The sequence below is a fragment of the Gorilla gorilla genome, chromosome 14 (genome assembly GCF_029281585.2).
Source record: "Gorilla gorilla gorilla isolate KB3781 chromosome 14, NHGRI_mGorGor1-v2.1_pri, whole genome shotgun sequence".
NCBI classification, from domain to species: domain Eukaryota; kingdom Metazoa; phylum Chordata; class Mammalia; order Primates; family Hominidae; genus Gorilla; species Gorilla gorilla.
In genome coordinates, this window is record NC_073238.2 from 44864916 (window position 1) to 44888487 (window position 23572).

At 43.2% G+C, this 23572-nt stretch overlaps 1 protein-coding gene and 2 pseudogenes across 2 annotated transcripts in view; 1 reads left to right on the forward strand and 2 right to left on the reverse strand.

The window, feature by feature from the left end:
- The window catches only part of HMGB1 (high mobility group box 1), a 157871-nt gene that overhangs the window by 73200 nt on the left and 61099 nt on the right, over window positions 1–23572 (reverse strand). The window lies entirely within an intron of this gene.
- Window positions 2616–7224, reverse strand: LOC129526216 (pre-mRNA-splicing factor RBM22-like; annotated as a pseudogene).
- Window positions 20417–21556, forward strand: LOC101145282 (tyrosine-protein phosphatase non-receptor type 2-like; annotated as a pseudogene).

Consider the following 23572-nt stretch of genomic DNA (forward strand, 5'->3'; position numbering starts at 1 on the left):
GCCAATGTACCATGCAGGGAGGCACTGGGATTGGAGCCTGGGGACATTTGTGAAACCACAGCCCAGAGACTTCACAGTCTGGTGCTGTTCTCCAATGTGGCTCAGTTAGGGCTTCTGGAGTTCTCATCTATAACAGAACCATAACGCTTCCTCTATATCAGTGTCTTTCAAACTTTGTTTTTTGTTGTTTTTGAGACAGAGTCTCACTCTGTCACCCAGGCCAGAGTGCAGAGGTGTGACCTCGGGTCATTGCAACCTTCACCTCCTGGGTTCAAGCGATTCTCCTGCCTTAGCCTCCCGAGTAGCTGGGATTACAGGTGTGTGCCACCAGGCCTGGCTAACTTTTGTATTTTTAGTGGAGACGGGATTTCACCATGTTAGCCAGGCTGATCTCAAACTCCTGACCTCGAGTGATCCACTGGCCTCGGCCTCCTGAAGTTCTAGGATTAAAGGTGTGAGCCACTGTGCCCGGCCCAAATTTTGGATTACATGACTCTCAGTAAGACCAATATTTGCCTTGTGACACAGGTATACACATGTATAAAACTGAAACAGAAGTGTCATAAAATAATAATTCTATTAGCTAATTGCAATGTATTGTAAATTTTTCCCTTACATAATTAAAAAAAAATCCCCAATTTGAAAATTCTGTAGTAAATCCTGGTAAAGACTATCTTTTTTTTTTTAAGATGGAGTTTCGCTCTTGTTGCCCAGGCTGGAGTGCAATGGTGTGATCTCGGCTCACCGCAACCTCCGCATCCCAGGTTCAAGCAATTCTCCTGCCTAAGCCTCCCAAGTAGCTGGGATTACAGGCATGCACCACCACACCTGGCTAATTTTGTATTTTTAGTGGAGACAGGGTTTCTCCATGTTGGTAAGGCTGGTCTTGAACTCCCAACCTCAGGTGATCTGCCTGCCTCCCAAAGTGCTGGGATTATATGCGTGAGCCACCGCGCCTGGCCCTAAGACTATCTTTATCTCCCTAGGTTGGTGAACATGTGAAAAAGATGACCGTCCAAATTCCTCATTCTGATTCAAGTTCCTTCCTGAGCTGGTCCCATTTCCCCTGCTCACTCAGCCAGTTCAGTCACACTCCATGGCCCAGGCCAAACTCAGTCTCGTCTCTCACTTTAGCCTCCCGTGGCTCCCTTCTTTGGGCGAAAGCTCTGCTCTACAAAAATGGATGTGAGCACAATATAATACTCTTCACGTTGGACTTGTATAGCTTGATCATTAAAATGGTCATTTTTTTTCCCCACACATATTTAAGGAGAGGCTTATCAACTTTCCAAGGACTGCCCTTAAATTTTTAAATATTCTTGTCATTCTTTTTGGAAGCACCTATTATGTTATCATCCTTATCTTACTCTTTTTTTCTATGTTGTTAATTAGCCTAACTCTAGCCTATGGTTCAAGCTGCTTTTTTTTTTTTTGACACCATCTTGGCTCATTGCAACCTCCGCCTCCAGGTTCAAACTATTCTCCTGCCTCAGCCTCCCGAGCAGCTGGGATTATGGGCATGTGCCACCACATCAGTTAACTTTTGTATTTTTAGTAGAGACGGAGTTTCACAATGTTGGCTAGGCTGGTCTTGAACTCCTGGCCTCAGGTGATCCGCCCGCCCTGGCCTCCCAAAGTGCTAGGATTACAGGTTGGAGCCACCATGCCCAGCCAGTTCAAGCTGTTTTCTAACATCACTTTCATAGGCTCCGTGACATTTTCCACCTTCTAGATTAGCATTTTCACTGTGCTATCCATTTGCTGTGCTTTAATGTATACAGCACTGGAGAGGCTGTTCAATGACTTACAGATGCTAAGAGGCAAGAGATGCTTGAACGAGGACTAATTTCACAAGTCGGTATTAGATTATTTGTTAATCTTTTCTGCAGGGACTCTCATAATGAATCTTTGGATAAGGAGGGTCCTCTGTACAACCTTCCCCACTCAGCCTTTCTCTCTCTGCCCTATCACAGAATTGTAGCCTCTGTCTTGACAAGCCAGCCAGCAGCACTTGATGGAGTTCATCCGAAGCTGTGCTTTGCCAGTACTTTGAAAAGGAGGGAACTTCAGTGTTTGCTTAGTTCATTCTCAAGTTTCTTGCCAAGATTTGGAAACAACAAAAATAGTTATCATGAGAATGATTGAGAACTTCTGAAATTCAATATTTTGGGGGAAAAAACTGTGTGTTTGCATATGTATGTATTGCTACTTTCTCTAAGCTGGAAAGATGATTGATACTAGTAACTCACAAAAAAGGTGAATATTTTTTCCTCCATGCTTCTCTTTACCATTTGAAATTCTGGAAGTTTCTAGGATTAATTGCTTCAGCAGGAAAACTGCAAAGATACCATGCTTATTGTATCTTACCATTCCACTTATTTGAATTAATGTGCACTTTTAAAAAACCTGCAGGGCACAGGGACTCACGCCTGTAATCCCAGCACTTTGGGAAGCTGAGGAGGGCAGATCACCTAAGGTCAGGAGTTCGAGACCAGCCTGGCCAACATGGCGAAACCACATCTCTACTAAAAATACAAAAATTAGCCAGGCGTGGTGCCACACGCCTGTAATCCCAGCTACTTGGGAGGCCGAGGCAGGAGAATCACTTGAACCCAGGAGGCAGAGGTTGCAGGGAGTTGAGATTGTGCCACTGCACTCCAGCCTGGTTGACAAGAGCAAAACTCTGTCTCAAAACAAAAATAAACCTATTTTCTGCTCACGATTAAGACAGGAATATAGGCAAAAGCTAAGCAACACACTCAAGTAATCTAAGTCCATTTTTGTAATTATTGCCAATAACGTAATTCAGAAAATGGAAGCGTGTTTTAAATTTGATTTTCTTACCATGCACACTACAGAACTAGATAAAAAATTAAAGTGTACTTAAAGGTTTCCTTCAGAAGGGATAGAAAAATGTTTTATTTTCTCAAATTAAATAGAAGTTACTGCAATAAACAATTCTCACTGTGTTGCAGATGAAACAATTATTTTTCTCCTCATAGTGTTTTTAAAATTATCAAAACAACATATATGCATAGTATATAAAACATAATATTGACTTCCTATCATAGGGTATTAGGATTCAGACTTTTTTTTAACTTTATCAAAACAACATATATGCATAGTATATAAAACATAATATTGACTTCCTATCATAGGGTATTAGGATTCAGACTTTTTTTTAACTTTTTCTTCACAATGCAATGTACTTTCCCCCTTCTCCTCTCCTAATTTCCCAATATGTATATTTTTAAAAACTAATTTTGTTTTTGAACTGGAGTGCAGTGGTGCGATCTCAGCTCACTGCAAGCTCTGTCTCCTGGGTTCAAGTGATTCTCCTGCTTCAGCCTCCAGAGTAGCTGGGACTATAGGCACATGCCACCACACCCAGCTAATTTTTGTATTTTTAGTGGAGACAGGCTTTCACCATGTTGGCCAGGCTGGTCTCGAACTCCTGACCTCAGGTGATCTGCCCACCTCAGCCTCCCCAAATGCTGGGATTACAGGCGTGAGCCACCATGCCTGGCCTAAAAATTAAATTAACATTCATATTATTCAACAACTGGGTAAATATTGTTCACTGTAGTGGACCCTCATTGCATTTCCTTTCTTGACATCTTTTTGTTTTCTGGTAGCTAGTAATTATCTTTTTTGTTTCCATTTGCTTAGCTTTCTAGGTTCCTATCGCTATTTGTCACCATACTCTCCAACAGAACTTTAAAACTCCTCTCGTACCACTTGGGCTACTGACTTCTTGGCAGCATCCTCGATCCTGCTCCACAGGGCCTGGATTCATCCCCAAGCCCGCAGCTCTACAGCTGCTTCCAACCATCATTTTGGAAATTCTCTTCCCTTCTTCTCCGTTCCCTGGGTCCTCTGTCTTCCCTGTTCGTATATTTGTGATGTCTTCTAGAAACTTCCTGAGAAAGGATGCACAGGCAGAAAATTTTTTGAGACTACGTTTTATGAAATGTCTTTATTTTACCTTCTCAGTTGATTGACAGTTTGGACATAATTTCCCCTTAGAATGTTACAGGCATTTCTCCATTGTTGTTTAGTTCCCAGTAATACTTTTAAGAAGTCTTAACTTATTCTGTCTTGATCCTTTTATCTCCCCACCGTCACCCAGCCACAACCAAAGCTTTTTGCATCTCCTCTTTATCCCCATAAATTTCGCTATGGTGTGTTTTGATATGGAACTTAGAAAAACGTTGTTTTTACTGAAGTATAACATACAGAAGAGCACAAATCATTTTACAAAATGAACAAACATTTTGTGTAACTAATACCTAGATTAAGAAACAGTGCTACCAAGAGCCACTACCTGCTCCTCGTGAGAACTGCTATTGTAATTTCCAGTACCATAGATCAGATTGCCTGTTTTTGAATTTTTATAGAAATGAAATCATTATAAAATGTGTATTTTTTTAAAAAATGTACTCTTTTGCTCCTGGTCTCTTTCATTCACCATTAATTTTGTCTGATTCACCCACGTTGCTGCATGTGGTGGCAATTCATTCATTCTTGTTCCTATATATATATATATAATTGATGTATCCAATTTTAATGAGGATGGACTTGTGACTATTTCCATTCTGGGGATACTAGAGATAGGGCTGTCATAAATGTTTCTGTACATGCCCTCTGTTGAACAGATGTAGTTCTGTTGGATGGCATAAGACATTTTTCATTTTCAATCTGAATTCTTTCTTCAGTTTGGTGAAAATTGCTGGAATTAATTCTTTCATGATTTCTCCCTTCTTCTCTTTTTTAAAATTTATTTTTTAACACAACATCAAGTTTCCTTTATCATCTATAATACAGTTATACCCAAACCTTCTAAGACCAAACAGACAGTCCCCTGCCCAGAGCAGGAAATTCCAATGAGCCCCTAAAGACACACAAAGGTGAATGTGGAAGATCATAGTTCCAGCTGCAGGTCACAAGTCTTCCTTTCAAACACTCCATGCTTTTCATTTCCGTTTGTTAAAGAAAGCGTCTTACAGGACGTTGTTGAAAATAATTTCATCCCAGACACCAGGTTTCTTCAATAATACACAGCTCCATGAAATTTGTGTTTCCATCCGACTGATAGGAATACAAAGTAATTTTTATTTTTTTATTTTTATTTTTTGGTGGTATAGAGAAGTAAAACTATCAGTCAGATTCCTTTAGTAATAAAGAAAAGGAGAGGAAAGAAAGCATTTGGGCTTTGCTGGATGCTGGTTTCTACTTGTCTGAGGGTGTGACTTCAAAAGAGTTAAATCACCCTGACACCACTGCAGTAATTAGTACTGGCAATTCTTTCTTTCTTTCTTTCTTTTTCTTTCTTTCTTTCTTTTTCTTTCTTTCTTTCTTTCTTTCTTTCTTTCTTTCTTTCTTTCTTTCCTTCTTTCTTTCTCTTTCTTTTTTTTTCTTTCTTTCTTCTCTTTCTCTTTCTCTCTCTCTTTCTTTTTCTTTCTTCCTTTCTCTCTCTCTCTCTCCCCCTTTCTTTCTTTTTTCTTTTTTTCGAAGATGATACAAAGAAAAATACCCCCATGGACATAAAAATGGCCCAAAGGTGTTTTGTTTTGTTTTGTTTTTTGAGACGGAGTCTCGCTCTGTCACCCAGGCTGGGGTGCAACGGCACGATCTCGGCTCACTGCAACCTCCACCTCCCGGGTTCAAGAGATTCTCCTGCCTCAGCCTCCCTAGTAGCTGGGATTACAGGTGCCTGCCACCATGCCCAGCTAATTTTTGTATTTTTAGTAGAGATGCGGTTTCACCATGTTGGCCTGGCTGGCCTCGAATTCCTGACCTTAAGTGATCCACCCGCCTCAGCCTCCCAAAGTGCTGGGATTACAGGTGTGAGCCACTGCGCCCAGCCGGCCCAAAAGTTTTTTACTGAAGATCAATTCTCCCCCTGCCCGCCTCCGCTGAAAAGGTACAAAATGAACATTTTGTTTTGAGATGGCAGCTCCATCAGGCATTCCAATTCACCCAGCCACTTATTCCCACAGAGGTGAGGGGAACAGGCATTAGGTTTTATTAGTCATGTTGTATTTGTAACCAGATGTGTCCTCGGCAGCTTATTTGAAGGCCATTGATCCTTTGAACACGTGTAGAGAAGCATGGCTGTCCTTCACTGACTGTCCATATCTGAGCATATTCAGCTACCATGGAAACTACGAAGGAAGGAAAAATATATTTACTCCAAAATTCATTTACTGGGAGTTTTAAGTGCCTTTTCTTCCACAGAGCCCCAGAGTAGTGCTAATGTGCTGGGGGCTGCTGTATTTTCCAGCATGAGTTCCCATCCTCTGAGGGTCCTGAAAAGGATTGGTCCTGGAGTCTTCATGAAAGGAATGAGGTGGAACACGTGTAGCCCCAAACCTGATGGTATGGGGAGTGGTGGGGGTGGCAGGGCAATGTTCACCACCGTGGTGGAGGATCACTTAGGGGTAGGCTGAAGTAGCTGCTGCAACAGGAGGAAGAGCTCATGGCAGTCCTGGAAAAGGCTCTAACTTGATCCCAGAGTATGTGGTTCTGTCCTTCTTTTTCTTTTCCTCTGGCTGCTTGAGATCTTCTTGATTTCACATTGAGTCTGTGGCTATTGCAATCAACTTATTAAAGGACTTCTCAGCAGCCATGTCTGTAGCCTGCCTTGTGGAAAACTGGGTGAAAGCACCCTGCTGCTTCTGCATTAGAGTGATGGTCAATCTCTCCTAACTGGTAGAAATGATTTCTCTGATCTGTTTCACCCAGACCATCCACGTCTAATGTGGTGAGAGTCTTGTCCTCTGGTGGGTCCAGATGAGGCATGGTTGAAGTCTGCTTTAGAAGCTTATCAGCTATAGGGTCATTGATTCCATAATATGAGTCTTCAACATTTTGATCAGCAAGGGGATCATCCAGATTGTAGGCTTCTTCTGTCTGTAGGGATGCTCCTCTTTTCTCCGACACTCTCCTTTCACCTAGCAGGAGCAAATGTGAGGCTGATTCCTTTGATAGCAGGGTATGGTCCAGGCCAGTTTGAGCAGCACGACACTGGGGGATGTGTCTTTCCTCAGCATGCTAATTAGATGTGTTCCATCCGAGTTACAGATCTCTCTCCATATTCTGTGTGTAGAACCCTCGGTTGACATCTGACTTTGGCACATTACTTTCAAAAGACAATGCTGTGTTATGAACCTGGATGTGAAGGCCACACTCTAGGTCTAAGAGGCAGGTCTGACATTCTCCAGTTTACTGCAAATTTGGCACACTTTAGTCTTTTTTTTTTTTTTGAGATGGAGTTTCGCTCTTGTTGCCCAAGCTGGAGTGCAATGGCGCGATCTTGGCTCATCACAACCTCTCCCTCCCGGGTTCAAGCAATTCTCCTGCCTCAGCCTCCTGAGTAGCTGGGATTACAGGCGCCTGCCACCACGCCCGGCTAATTTTGTATTTTTAGTAGAGACGGGGTTTCTCCATGTTGGTCAGGCTGGTCTCGAACTCTCGACCTCAGGTGATCCGCCCGCCTCGGCCTCCGAAAGTGCTGAGATTACAGGCGTGACCCACTGTGCCTGGCCTAGTCTTCTTTAAAAAAGCATGTGGACCCTAGGGCACCAGTGAAACACTGGGAATGGCCTGGCACAGAGACTGCATTCCTTCTTGTATGTTTTTTTCTCTTTTGGGTGTGTGTGTGTGTGTGTGTGTGTGTTTATTTCTTGATACAAACACATAAATGGATTGAAAAGTATGTTCATCTAGAAAAATGGACTTCATCCAAAAATGAAAAACAAGTTTCAATGAATTTAGATTTCCTAGCATTTTACTCCTAACCCTAAGGGTTAAATTTATTGTCCACTTACATGCCCATGTTTCTGACCCAAGCTAAGGGGCTGGAAAACGAAACTCAGAGCTAGCGTGTGGTGGCACATGCCTGTAATCCCAGTTACTTGGGAGGCTGAGGCAGGAGGATCACTTGAGCCCAGGAGTTCAAATCCAACATGGGCAACGTAGCGAGACTCCATCTCTAAAATTAAAAATCAGAACAATCTCATGTAAATATGGGAAGTCTTAGCATTGATAAAACCTAAGATTTCCTGGAAATAAGTGGGAAGCCTCTAATCCTACCTGGATAGTGCTTTTCTGGGGGATTTTTCAGCACAAGTCTAAATCTCACAAAGCACCTTCAAAAACTGGGCTACACAGTATCACAGGCATGGCATAGGTCCAAACGCTGGATTCAGGGGCCATGTAAATAACAGGAAAGGCAAATCAAGGACCAGATGCTGAGACTTCCCCTTGAGTTCCACATTTGGGAGAACAAGGAGTTGACCCCTACATAGTCTTCTGCTTCTTGGTAAATGGTTGCTCAGCTACATCTTGTGCTTCAGCTGCCTTTTGTTTGAAGAACTTTGTGTTCTGGGTACTCTCTTGGCCCCATGTTGGGTAGAAGGAAGTGGTGTCTCAATGCCCACCATGGGTGTATTTGGTATAACCAGAGTGCCCAAAGTTCTTGCATGACTTTAGGAAGCATGGCTTTGTTGAAATGATCCTCCAGGGTGGGGGCACTGAAATCTCTTTTGTATATTTCTCATATTTGCCCTGAATGGCTTTGCTGGTAATGACCTTGCCATATGCCTGAAGCTCAGCTTGCTGCTCTTCCTCAGCCAGCTTCCACAGGTGCTCAGTTTCTGCTTCCTCCTTCTCAAGCTCTTCTTCCTTGTCTCTGCCCCCTTGTTTGTTTTAGCTTCTGAACTTTCCATGCCTTCTGCTCCTCCTGACTCTCCTCTTGGTGTTGAGCGCATCCAGAGTAGTGCGGCCCTGCCTGCTCTCCGCAGGCTCTTCCATGGTCTCCTACAGTCTGGAGGGGGCACCATGCCTCCTCAGCGTGCCTTTTGCCTCCTGCTCCAGCTCCTTCTGGTTCAATGCTTCAGCCTCAGGTTCTCGAACTGTCACTCAGCCCTTCTTCCTTCCCAGTGAGGGCCTGCATCAGGCGAGGCTCCATCTCATCCTCACTGTCTATGGACTCTCCATACTCAGATCTGCTCTGAGCTCCCCAGGATGCCCCTCCTCACCGCCTACCCCGCCACCCCTGTGCCTCCCACCTTCCTGTCTCCTCTCCTGTACTCCCTGACACAGGGTGCTGCACTGCCACCCCATCTCCTCATCCTCGGTTTCTTCCTCTTCTTCACTGACATCCGCTCATTCCAGGTGCTAGGCACCTGCTTCTCTTCTGAAGCTGCCTGCTTCTATCACTCCAGGCTCCACTGTTTTCCAATGCCGGCCAATCTCTCTTCCTCTCGTCACTCACCTGGTCCTGAAAATGCCACAGCCTGGCTGGCTGGCTGAGCCCTCCTTCTGTTCCTCAGGCTCTGCTTCCTGTTCCTTGGATTTCCCAATGAATGAAAATTCCTCATCCGCCTCATCAGAGGACTCCACAGGGGCACAGTCTGGCCTTCTTCTGGACACACAACGTTGGACCTTGGACCTTCACTTTCTCTGTGGAAGTCTCCCATTTCTCACTGTGATGCAGGACAGCCCCAGTGCAGAGTCAATGGGCGATTGCTTCATGAGTGCCCTTGGGACTGACAGGTTGATGGGTGGCGACTCCCAAAACTGAAAGATTCCAAACTGAACACCTACAATGTCAATGGACAGAAAAATTCCTTTCCGCCAAGGTGCACGGGGCACTGCTACGTGGCTGATCCCTTCCCGTGCTTGACTTTAATCATTCAGCTATGTGGGTTTTCTCCAAGGCACATTTGGCACAGATGGGAAGTCCACACACATCCTCCAGGCTCTGCCTGTTCCAGGCTTTTTTTTTTCTTTTCTTTTTTTTTTTTTTAAGACAGAGGCTCACTCTGTTGCCCAGGCTAGAGTGCAGTGGCGCGATCTCAGCTCACTGCAACCTCCGCCTCCCAGGTTCAAGCGATTTTCATGCCTCAGCCTCCAGAGTAGCTGGGATTACAGGTGTGCACCACCATGCCCAGCTAATTTTTGTATTTTTAGTAGAGATAGGGTTTCACCATGTTGGCCAGGCTGGTCTCAAACTCCCAACCTCAGTTGATCCGCCCATCTCAGCCTCCCAAAGTGCTGGGATGGACAGGTGTGAGCCACTGCACCCGGCCTGTTCCAGGTGTTAAAACCCAGAGAGGTCACCATCCTGAGAGCGTCTGAGGTGGGAAGTGGGACTCTCCAAGTCCTGGTGTCCTCCCCTGTAAAGGAGGAGAACTTACATATCACCCACCTGATCAAATCAGGCCCATCCAGGAGAGTACTCCTGTTGACTAATTTAAGGACTTGGAACTTCACATCAACCAAATCCCTTCAGGGCAGCACCTGAACTAGCTTTGTTTGGATACCAGGGAGAGGGTGTGTCTGATTTCAACTAGGGCAGGGATGCTAAAAGATTCTGGGCCCTGAAGCCCCAACTCCAAATAAGTCTGTTAAGGTCTCTAAAAATGTACACCCATGATTTCTGATTTATTTCCCTACCTTATTGAGAGTTTACAGTCAAACAGGAATGCCCAAAACTCCAGCCTCTATAAAACTAACTGAAATTAGCAGTTTTTCCTTCAATCTGGAATCAAAATAATTCAGGCATAAAGGGTCTTTCCCATGGACAACAGCAATAGCATCCTTAAAGCAACTCTGCTTATATTGTCCTTGGTAGTGAGATCAAACCTCCATTCAGAGCTTTACTGGTCTGAGATTTTCTTTCTGGGGATGGGCATCTGGAATGGTTGCACTCAACTCTCAGCTAGATGTGTCTGCACCCACACCTGCAGGTGACTGCCATGTGGGCAGGTTACCCACCCTGGCAGGTCCTAGCGATGTCTCTCTGCCTGCGATTGAACATGCAAGTCAGAGGTTCTGAACCAACCACTCCTCACCTCAGAATGTCCACTTCTGCCCCAAAAGTGAGATAGTGGGAGCCTTCCAGTGATCTACTGGCCTTCATCTCTGTTTCCTAGCCACAGTTCCTCAAGCCCTAGGAACAGCCAGACCAATAAGGGTATCTTGCTTTGCTAATGAGATGACTAATGGCTGGGGACCGCTAAGTAGCTTCAGGATGGAGGCTGGCACCAGAAAGACCAAGGCAAGATTGGAGAGTTAGAATTTCAGCCTCACTCCCCCAACCTCCGGAGAGGGAAGAGGGGCTGAAGGTTGAGTTGATCAGCAATAGGCAATGATGTAGTCCATCATGCCTATGTAATGACCGCTTCCATAAAACCCTCAAAGGACTGGGTTCGCAGAGCTTCCAGACAGCTGAAAACGTGGAGGTTCCTGGAACGTGGTGCCCCTGAAAAGGGCATGGAAGCTCTGCACCCTTCCCCCACACCTGGCCCTATGCATCTTTCCCATCTGTTCCTCTGTATCCACTATAATAAATAGGTCAACATAAGTAAAATGTTTCCTGAGCTCTGTAAGCTGCTCTGTCAAATCAATCGAACCTGAGGAGAAGGTGGTGGGAACGCCTGATTTGTAGCCGGTGGGTCAGAAGAATAGGTAATCACTTAAAGATTTACCTCCATTTTTATTCCTGAGCTTTCTCTGCAACTGCAGGGCCCAAACCAGGACAGGCAGAGAACTGGCACTTACTGTGCTCTGTTGGAATTCAGGTGAGTCAGGAGGCGCCTGGATGTAGAAACGTGTTCCTCTGCACTTCTGGCCTCCAATCTTTTATATAGCCTCTGATCTTGTTTTAGGTTGCAATATCTTCTCTCTTAAAAAAACTATTTTTTTTTCTTATGTTCCCTGTCATGTCTTGTTTCAGTTGTTTTTCTTCTGTTTGCACTGATTTCCATTTCAGCTGGGCAGCTTTCCCCACATGCATGGTGATCCTTGGCTACCTAGTCGCATTTGAGAGCGAGGCATTTAAAATGCTGATGGATGTGAGGCTGAGGATGGAGGATTGCTTGAGCCAGGAGTTCAAGGTCAGCCTGGGCAATACAGTGAGACCCTATCTCAAAACAAAACAACGACAATAACAAATGCTGACTCTGTGTGAGGGTGTTGTCACTGGGTGATGAATTAGAGTGCCGGCTGCTCTATTGGGAATAACTGAATATTATTCTTATTAATATATTAATAATATTATTCTTATTAATATATTAATAATATTAATATTATTCTGTTATTCATATACATTTGGCAGCATAGTTTTGTCAGAAAGGAATCCTCCAACCTGGGCCCCATGTAATAGAAGAGGTTGACAGATCTCAGCAGTCACTTGAAGAATTCTACTCACTTCCTGTTTTTCTGCAAAAGAATCCATCCCATTCTCAGCAGTGCCCAGTATTCCTGAGTCTAGAGCTTCACTGTCCAATATGTCAGCCACTAGCCATATGTGGCTATTTGAATCAAAATTAAAACTAAACTTCATTTCCTCAGTCACACTGGCCATATTTCATGTATTTTTGTTTGTTTGTGGGTTTTTCTTGAGACAAGGTCTTACTCTGTATCCCAGGCTGGAGTGCAGTGGTGCAATCATGGATCACTGTAGCCTCAACCTCCTGGGCTCAAGAGATCCTCCTGCCTCAGCTTCAACTTCCTGAGTAGCTAGGACTGCAAGTGTGTGCCATCATGCCCAGCAAATTTTTGTGTTTTTTATAGAAACGGGTTTTCAACATGTTGCCCAGGCTGGTCTTGAACTCCTGGGCTCAAGTGAACCACCCACCTCGGCCTCCCAAAGTGTTGGGATGACAGGTATGAGCCACCACGTGCAGCCACACTGGCTACATTTCAGGTGGCTATCAAGCCACTAGTTGTTGGACAATGCAGATATAAAGCACTTCCATCATCACGGAAAGTTCTATGGCACACTGCTGGAGACTAAACCTCACGTTTTGTTTGTTTGTTTTGAGATGGAGTCTTGCTCTGTTGCCAGGCTGGAGTGCAGTAGCGTGATCTCAGCCCACTGTAATCTCTGCCTCCCGGGTTCAAGCAATTCCCCTGCCTCAGCCTCCTGAGTAGCTGGGACTACAGGTGTGCACCGCCACGCCTGGCTAATTTTTTGTATTTTAGTAGAGATGGGGTTTCACCATGTTGGCCAGGATGGTGTTGGTCTCCTGACCTTGTGATTTGCCTGCCTTGGCCTCCCAAAATGTTGGGATTACAGGCGTGAGCCACTGAGCCCGGCCAACCTCACGTTTTATACTTGGGGAGAAGTGGTTTCCTAACTACACTGTTGAGGAGGGAATCTGGAAGTGTGATTTTCCTCTTTTTTTAGAGACTGGGTCTTGCTCTGTTGTCCAAGCTATAGTTCAGTGGAACAATTAAAGCTCACTGCTGCCTTAACCTACTGGGCTCAAGTGGTGCTCCCAGTTCAGCCTTCTGAGTAACTGGAACTACAGGCGGGTGCCACCATGCCCAGCTAATTTTTGTATTTCTTCTTAGAGATGGGGTCTTGCTATGTTGTTCAGACTTGTCTTGAACTCCTGGCCCCAACTGATCCTCCTACCTCAGCCTTTCAAAGTGCTGGGATTACAGGCATAAGCCACCACGCCCAGTCCAGTTTAATTATTCTTTATACAATATTTCATTAATTATTGAATTTTCAATCCTACCGTGAATCCACCTTTAGGGGTACCTGAAGGGTCCCCTTTCTTGAAACTTGACTCTTAACTAACCCCCCACAACACACATATTTGTAGGTGTAGGTTTCATGCTGTTAATTACCACTGGTCCATGTGTCTCCCATCTTTCAAAACATTCTTTATCCCTATCCTACTCCTTCAGCATTACTGATGGGTTTTCAGCAAGGAGCAGAGATAATGTGTGTGGCCCATGCCAAGCCTGAAGTCCTCCTGAGATGTTATTCACATAACTGATGACAAAGGCAATGGGGAAAAAGTGTTCTGCTGCTTAGCTTTGTCAGGTTTTGTCCAAGGTTTGGTTAGTTACAGTTTTAAGAAAATTTTATCATCTCTGATTTCTTTATATTCCATTGTTTTATTCTTTTCCCAAATATTATTTGAGAACTTACTACAGGTAAGGCACTGCTCCAGTTTTAAGTTTTCTCACTTTACCCTCCCATTTCATAAAAAATATTGTTGCTAAACATTTTCAGTGAAAGTTTAATAATTACGTATGTTGGCAAAACCTCATGAACCAAACACAGGGCAAGCTTATTTTCAACTGACTCAAGATTGGTTTCCTCTACCCACAGCCTTAGGCCGAGTCAAGAGCTGAGCCCATTCCATAGATGCTAAACCTCAGCCAACCTTAACCTGTGAATATGAGAACAGATATGTGTTGATACAAACCACTGAGTTTGGGGTGGTTTGCTATAGAGCATTATGTTGTCTGTCTAACACCATGGGAAAAGAGTCCTTACAAACAGGACTTTAGATTTTTTTTTTTTTAAATACAAAGATATAGCTAGGCACAGTGGCTCACTTTGGGAGGCCAAGGCTGGTGGATCACTTGAAGTCAGGAGTTTGAGACCAGCCTGGCCAATGTGGTGAAACCCCGTCTCTACTAAAAATACAAAAATTAGCCAGGCGTGGTGGCACACACTGGTGATCCCAGCTGCTTGGGAGGCTGAAGCAGGAGGATTGCCTGAATCCGGGAGGCAGAGGCTGCAGTGAGCCAAGATTGTGCCACTGGAGTCCAGCCTGAGCAACAGAGTGAGTGAGACTCTGTCTCAAAAAAAGATATGGGTTAGTCAATATGTTTAGGAGAAAATAAAAGTTATCATTCTACAACATAAAATGCTATTTTATTGCTTGTTACATTTTATCTAATGGTGTTTTTCTAAGAAAATTTGCAATAGGAATACCACTGTTTCAGGTTTTAAAACGATCATAAGCACCTGATAGAGTTTGGCTGTGTCCTCACCCAAATCTCATCTTGAATTGTAGTTCCCATAATCCCCACGTGTTGTGGGAGGGACCAGTGGGAGGTAATTGAATCATGGGGGTGGTTACCCTCATGCTGTTCTTGTGATACTGAGTGAATTCTAACGAGATCTGATGGTTTTATAAGGGGCTTTCCTGCTTTTGCTCGGCACTTCTCCTTCCTGTCGCCATGTAAAGAAAGACCTTTTTGGTTCCCCTTCCACCACGATTGTAAGTTTCCTGAGGCCTCCCCAGCCATGCTGAACTGTGAGTCAATTAAACCTCTTTCCTTTATAAATTACCCAGTCTTGGGTATATCTTTATTAACAGCATGAGAATGGACTAATACAGCACCTGATTAGGAAACTAATATTTTCCTTTCATTTGAAAAGGATATTTCATTAGTGAACAGTGTCTATTACACAAGTTACATCAAGATCTGTGTGCCTCTTTCCAAAAGATAAATTACAAGCATTGTTACAAAATAAAAGAGTATGCGGTTTGCAAAATTCTTATGATGGGAGCCCTTCTCTGCCCAGAATTATGCTTGCTTGCCTCTTAATGCTTCCACTAATTATGATGAGATGTCACTCAGAACCTATGGTTTCTGCCTTGGGGGACGTATAAGAATGTCAGAACACCTCTCCATGGTATCAGGTGCCTACAGAGCTTTGCTGTGGATTATGGACCAACTCCTCAGTATCTGTTCCTAAGACCAAATGAACCACACTATCTTGGAAGTGCTGGTCTTGGACAGTAAAGGACATTGTGCAGACAGCTGGAAGCGGTCCCTATTAACATTGTCCCTGATAGTGAATAAAGGGACGGTGTGAGTTCCTTTGGGCTGCTTTCTTTCTTGATGTACTGAAACTTTAGTTTCAATGGAATCAAAAGAATCAGAGACGCTGGGTGCAATGGCTCACACCTGTAATCTCAACACTTTGGGAGGCCAAGTAGGAGGATCTCTTGTGCCCAGGAGTTCAACACCAGCCTGGGCAACAGAGTGAGACCCCATCTCTACAAAAAATAAGAAAAGTAGCTGGTCATGCTAGCATACACCTGTGGTCCCAGCTACTCAGGTGCTCGCTTGGGTCCAGGAGGTCAAGGGTGCAGTGAGCCGTAATTGCACCACTGAACTCCAGCCTAGGTGACAGAGTGAGATACTGTCTGAATAAATAAATAAATAAATAAATAAATAAATAAGAAATGTCTGACCAGATTGGGGCAGCATCTCTGTATTTGACAGATTCTAAAACAACAACTTAGTAATAAACTCTATCACTCTTACAGTAATAGTGATAGTGTTTGGAGTAATAAACAGATTCTCATGCTGTTGCCCAGGCTAAGAGCAGTACACAATCACAGCTCACTGCAGCTCTTGGGCTCAAGTGGACCTCCTGCATCAGCCTCCTGAGTAGCTGGGACTACAGGTGCAGGCCACCATGTCTGAGTAATTTTTGTACTTTGTGTGTGTGTGTGTGTGTGTGTAGAGACAGGGCTTCACTATGTTGCCCGGGCTAGTCTTGAACTCCTGGCCTCAACAGACCCTCCTGCTTCGGCCTCCCAAAGTACTGGGATTACAGGCATGAGCCACTGTGCCTGGCACAAACACTAATTGGTTTTTTTTTTTTTGAGATGGAGTCTTGCTCCATCTCAGCCTGCACGCCAGGCTGGAATGCAGTGGCATGATCTCGACTCACTGCAACCTCCGCCTCTCGGGTTCAAGCAATTCTCCTGCCTCAGCTTCCCGAGTAGCTGGGATTGTAGGCACCCACCATCATGCCTGGCTAATTTTTGTATTTTTAGTAGAGACGGGGTTTTGCCATGTTGGCAAGGCTCGTCTCGAACTCCTGACCCCAGGTAATCCGCCTGCCTCAGCCTCCCAAAGTGCTGGGGTTACAGGCATGAGCCACCACACCTGGCTACAAACACTATTTTTTAAATCATGTGATGTTAGATTCTTTTATAAATTAATATTCAAACTCACTAGAAAGACTCTGGAATATGTGTATGTGTGTGTACTAGTTTTTAAAATCCTATATTTTCCTTAACACTAAATTGAAACTCATTACAAAACAAAGGTTAATACTAGTGCTGTCACGACTATCAAGAGCTATGACATCCTTTTAGGAAGTCATGTATGTTCATTTGTCCATTTGTTCATTCATGTATGTAAAAGTTACAGAACACTGACATTGTGCTAAGGACCAATCTAAGCACTGGGAACACAAAGGTGAGTGGCTTTCAAGGGGCTATCTAAAGTCCAAAGAGGAAAGCAGACAACGGGAAGCTATTACCAGTGTGAGCAGTGCTAATGACTGAATGGAATGAGAGTACATATCCTCCCTGACATGGTCGGGAGGGATGTCAAAGGAAGGCTCTTAGACATAGAATCTAAATCGAGTCCTCGTGTTTGTCGTATTTCCTTAATGTAGGGATTCTCTCTGTGTAACTACCTATCATTCATTTGCCTCTTTGCTCAGTTCACCACCCACCAGAGGAACTGCTCCCATGCCGAGGGACCCTCGGATGACACACTCGGGCCACCTCCTCTTTTGCCTGTGTGTTTGCAATATCTAGGTGAGCTTGGCTTTGGTACCATATCTGTTCTGTCATTCCTGTTCCAAAACATAAGACTCACTCCCAAGAGGAAATTTTTGCATTTGAAAATTCAAGTTGTATGAAATATAAATGTTTCCTACTTTGTACGTTCTTTAAATTCATGTGTCATATATTACATTTACTAAGAAGTAGAAATACATGTACTTTCTAAACTGAGAAAACTAGCTGGTGGAAGACAAAACTGATTCTAAACACATCTGATAGATTCTAAAAAGTGAAGGTACTTTAAGTGGCACTACCCTGGCACATGTTCTCACTTTAGATTACCAGGTAAACCAGTCCAACAGGTGTTAGGAGACAGATGTTCACCAAATGCTTAGCCCTCAGGGAGAAAACATTAACAAAATATACAACATATTTCCCCCGAGTATCAGCAACTGAAGAAAGCATTTTACCATCTACTACCATGATTTCTAAACACAGTTTAAAAAATTTTATCGAATACCTACTATACTGCAAGCAGTACTAGTTATGGTGATAAAAGATAAATAAACCCCTGATGTATAAACTAAGTACCTTAATTCATTATTTCATGGTTAAATACATTCTAAAACTAAATTTTTTCCTCCACAAGTCTCCCTTCTCTTTGGGGTTTAAAAGGCTCATCACTGAACTGAACCAAGTCCATCTTAGGAACTCACTGAGTGTAGGGGATTGCCAAGTCCTGTTGACTCTTCTGCCCTCTGCAGTTTCAAAGCTGTCTTCACTTTATCTTGGCACCATTTTCCTGTAGGCCTATAGAATCTGTAACCTTACATACCATAACATAAAAACTAAACTTCTTGCCACAGTTTTGGCCTTTTCTAATCCATTCTTGTTAAACTGCTGCTAAAGTGACCATCTAAAACACAAAAGATGCATGAAATTATTCAATGTCACCCAGGCCTCTAGGATGCAGCCCAACACTCTAGCACAGATCACTCCCTTTTCTTGTCTCATTTTTGTTGTTTCTCTATCATGAGCATTTATGTCCCATGGTGTCCCACTAACCACTGCAATTTATTTACTTTTCTTAGAGACAGGGTCTTGCTCTGTTGCCCAGGCTGGAGTGCAGTGGTGCGATCATAGTTCATTGCAGCCTCGAACTCCTGGGCTTAAGCAATCCTCCCACCTCAGCCTCCTGAGTAGCTGGGATGACAGGCATGTGCCACCATGCCTGGCTATTTAATATTGTATTTTCTGTAGAGACGGGGTCTTGCTCTGTTGCCCAGACTGGTCTCAAACGATCCTCCTGCCTTGGCCTCCAAAGTGCTGGGATTCCAGGTGTGAGCCACTGCACCTGGCCAACCGCTGCAATTTTAAAAATGCCCCAAGCGTCCTCAGGTATTGGTGTCCCTCTCACAAGCCCATCCCAGACTGCTCCTCCCCAACCCCTGCCCATGGCCCTCAATTAATTAACTTTCTTCCCTCCTTTTTTTATTTCAGAAAATTTAAAAAAGTTGTAAGATTAGTGCAATAAACACACACATATCCTTTAGTTATATTCACCAGTTATTAACATTTTGCTACATTTGTGTTCACTTGCTTTTCCCCATCCCCAAATATTTACTTTGCTGAATCATTTGAGAGTAAGTTGCAGACATTATGACACTTTACTCTTAAATTTTTCAGCAAGTATCTCCTAAAAATAGGACACTCTCTTACATAACCACAATGATCATACTTAGGAAATTTAATATTGAAGTGCTAAAATTTAATTTGAATGTAGAGTTGATGCTCATATTTCTCCTCAGTTGGCTGACTTCTATTTATCTTTCAAGACTAAGCTCTAGGAAAATGACCTCCCTTCTCCCCACACCCCCTCTCTGTCCACATACAGAATACACTGGGTATCTCTCTTCGACACTTTTACTACCTTTTTGTATACTTCTATTGAAGCACTTAGCACACACTATCACATTGTCTATTTTCTTTTCTGTCGTATCTGAGACTCAGCTAGAACCATTTTAATTCTTCTATCACTTCATATACTACCCAGCATTCGTTGGTGACTGAATGGATAAATGAATGAATGAATGCATGATGAGACATTAAAGATTCTCATTCCACTCTCTCATTGTAACTCATCATGTGTCTCTAAACATTCTGAGCAATATATCACGTGTTCTCAATCTCACCTCTTATTTCAAACACTGCTGTGGTACCCAGGTCTCTGTGGGCTTCTTCTACCTTGTGCGGATGCAACCTCACAGCACCTGCTTTTGGCCTCTGCCCCTAGTTTCTGGCCCCAGGGCTACATTGGAGCTGTGACACAGGAGTCCCATGGGAACCACTTGGCACTCAGATATGGACAATCTGGAAATGCGGGACAGTTAAGGCCTGTAAGCTTGCCCTGACCACTGAGGGACAGGAGCTCATAGAAAAAATGCTTGTCTCATTTTCAGCCCAGGGTGGCCAATTCTGAGATGCATGTTAAAAGGTTCCTTAGAAGCTCCCACAGGATCAAGTAGCAGATATTCATAATGGTTGCTAATTTGAAAGGGACCCTTGGGTTGGCTTTCTCTCCTTCGGGGGGTCATTCTTCTGTCTTATCACAGTCTATTCCTTGGTGTCACATTCCCAAATAAACTTCCTACCTACCTCCAAGTTGTTTGTACAGGCTTTGCTTTCGGGAGAGCCCAGACTAAGACAGTGTGGTAACGTAAAAGACTGGCGGCTTGGGAGCCAGACAGACCTGACTTTGAAACCCAGTTTGCTCATTCACTAGCCATGACCTTGGGCACATAATTTAACTTCTCTCAGCCTCACTCTCTTCACTTTATAATGAAGATAATACTTTATAGGAGTATGGTAATGACTTTATAGGGGTATGGTAATTAGAAATTTACCATATATATATATATATATATATATATATATATATGAATAGAATATATACAACTTCCTTGAGTAATGATTGACTATAATAAACCACATTGAGTGTCTGTCCAGCTTAGGAGCCAACCTCACTCTTCCATTTCTCTTAAGATTCACTATTTGTCCCAGCCATGCCCACCATCATTGAGCGGGAGTTCGAGGAGTTGGATGCTCAGCATCGCTGGCAGCTGCCGTACTTGGAAATTCGAAATGAGTCCCATGACTATCTTCATAGAGTGGCCAAGTTTCCAGAAAACAGAAATCGAAATAGATACAGAGATGTAAGCCCATATGATCACAGTCGTGTTAAACTGCAAAATACTGAGAATGATTATATTAATGCCAGCTTAGTTGACACAGAAGAGGCACGAAGGAGTTACATCTGAACACAGGGTCCACTTCCTAACATGTGCTGCCATTTCTGGCTTACGGTTTGGCAGCAGAAGACCAAAGCACTTGTTGTGCTGAACCGCATTGCGGAGAAAGAATCGGTTAAATGTGCGCAGTACTGGCCAACAGATGACCAAAAGATGCTGTTTAAAGAAACGGGATTCAATGTGAAGCTCTTTCAGAAGATGTGAAGTCATATCACACAGTACATCTACTACGATTAGAAAATATCAATAGTGGTGAAACCAGAACAATATCTCACTTGTATTATATGACCTGGCCAGATTTTGGAGTCCCTGAATCAACAGCTTCATTTCTCAATTTCTTGTTGAAAGTGAGAGAATCTGGCTCCTTGAACCCTGACCACGGGCCTGCAGTGATCCATTGTAGTGAAGGCACTGGGTGCTCGGGCACCTGCTCTCTGGTAGACGCTTGTCTTGTTTTGATGGGAAAAGGAGATTATATTAACATTAAACAAGTGTTATTGAACAGGAGAAAATACTGAATGGGTCTTATTCAGACCCCAGATCAACTGACATTCTCATACATGGCTATAATAGAAGGAGCAAAATGTATAAAGGTAGATTCTAGTATACAGAAACGGTGGAAAGAATTTTCTAAGGAAAACTTAGCTCCCGCTTTTGATCATTCGCCAAACAAAATAATGACTGAAAAATACAATGGGAACAGAATTGGTCTAGAAGAAGAAAAACTGACAGGTGACCGATGTACAGTAAATGCAAGATACAATGGAAGAGAACAGTGAGAATGCTCTACGGAAACATATTCTGGAGGAGAGAAAGGCCACCACAGCTCAGAAGGTGCAGCAGATGAAACAGAGGCTAAATGAGAACGAACAAAAAAGAAAAAGGCCAAGATAGACACCTAATATTCATGACTTGAGAATATTCTGGAGCTATAAATTTTGAACCATTGATGTGCAAAACAAGACCTGAAGCCCACTCCAGAAACTAAAGTGAGGCTTGCTAACCTTCTAGATTGCCTCACAGTTGTTTGTTTACAAAGTAAACTTTACATACAGGGTATGAGGAGCACCCACCAGTAGAAGACTTTGCAGAACCTTACATTGGATGTGTTGTTGTGGTTCTTTTTTTTTTTTTTTTGAGATGGAGTCTCTGCTCTGTTGCCCAGGCTGGAGTGCAGTGGCGCGATCTCGGCTCACTGCAAGCTCCGCCTCCTGGGTTCACACCATTCTCCTGCCTCAGCCTCCCGAGTAGCTGGGAATACAGGCGCCTGCCACCAAGCCTGGCTAATTTTTTGTATTTTTAGTAGAGACAGGGTTTCACCATGTTAGCCAGGATGGTCTCGATCTCCTGACCTCGTGATCCGCCCGCCTCGGCCTCCCAAAATGCTGGGATTACAGGCGTGAGCCACTGCGCTGGCCTGTTAAGTGTTTTTAATGGGTGTATGAAATGTAGAAATATGTAAAAGAAATAAATTAGGAGAGATTAATTTGTGTTGTACTGCCATTCCTACTGTATTTTTATACTTTTTGGCAGCATTGAATATTTTTGTTAAAGAGTCAAAAAAAATTTACTACTTGTCCCATCAGTTTCCTGGGATGGGTTCATGTACTCACAATTTTACTAGATTTTGTGACTATTAGCAACCACAATTCTAGCTACTGCATTGACTATTACACTAATATACAGAATATATATTATATACAGAATAAACAATGCCTATAATTATTTTTAAAAATAATCATCCTAAATTTACAAAAAGACAAACCGTATTTCCATAATATATTGTCTAAATTTCAGGAAGAAATTCTCAACCCTTGAATGACAGATTTAAGAAAACTAGTTTAGATATCAATATCTCATTGGAATATGTTGTTTTGTTTATACCTCAGATTTTCAAAGCTTTGGGACCTCAAAAGTAGTCCTTATTTAAAAACTGCTACTCGTAACCATAGTCTCCATCGTCAAAAAGGAATGTATAAGGATTATTATGCTTGAAATATTAATCTGTATGGGTCTTACAAGATACTCCAGGTTGCTTATATGCTTAGTCGGAAATGAGAATTATTCAAAAGAAAAATTCTATTTTCCCAATGGGAGAAGTGTCCAAAAGTTTCAAAGACGTCAGAAAAATCAGCTTTTGGAAGCTGCTGCCACAGTTGTCAATAAGCAGGAGATACCAGTATGTCTTCAAAGAGAGAATTCATTAAAACAAGTTATTGAGGCTGGGCGTGGTGGCTCACGCCTGTAATCCCAACACTTTGGGAGGCCAAGATGGGCAGATCACCTGAGACTGGGAGTTCGAGACCAGCCTGACCAACACAGTGAAACCTTGTCTCTACTAAAAACACAAAAATTAGCCAGGTATGGTGGTGAGCAACTGTAATCCCAGCTACTCGAGAGCTGAGGCAGGAGAATTGCTTGAGCCCGAGAGGTGGAGGTTGCAGTGAGCCGAGATCCTGCCACTGCACTCTAGCCTGGGCAACAAGAGAGAAACTCTGTCTCAAAAAACAAAACAAAACAAGTCATTGATAGTATAACGAAGAGATATCTGCATCCCATGTCTACTGCAGCACTATTCTCAATAGCCAAGATATGGAGTCAACCTAGGTGTCCAACAACAGATGAATGAATGAAGAAAATGTGATATATACACACTATGGAGTATTATTCAGCCATAAAAAAGAGTGAAATCCCATCATTGATGGAATATAGATGAAACTGGAGGACATTATTTTAAGTGAAAAAAGCCAGGAACAGAAAGTTAAACAGTGCATGTTCTCACTCATATGCGAAAGCTAAAAAAAGTTGATCTCATAGAAGTAAAAAGTAGGACAGAGGATACTAGAGGCTGGGACGAGAGTGACAGAGAGATTTGTTAAAAAATACAAAATTATAGCTAGATAAGAGAAA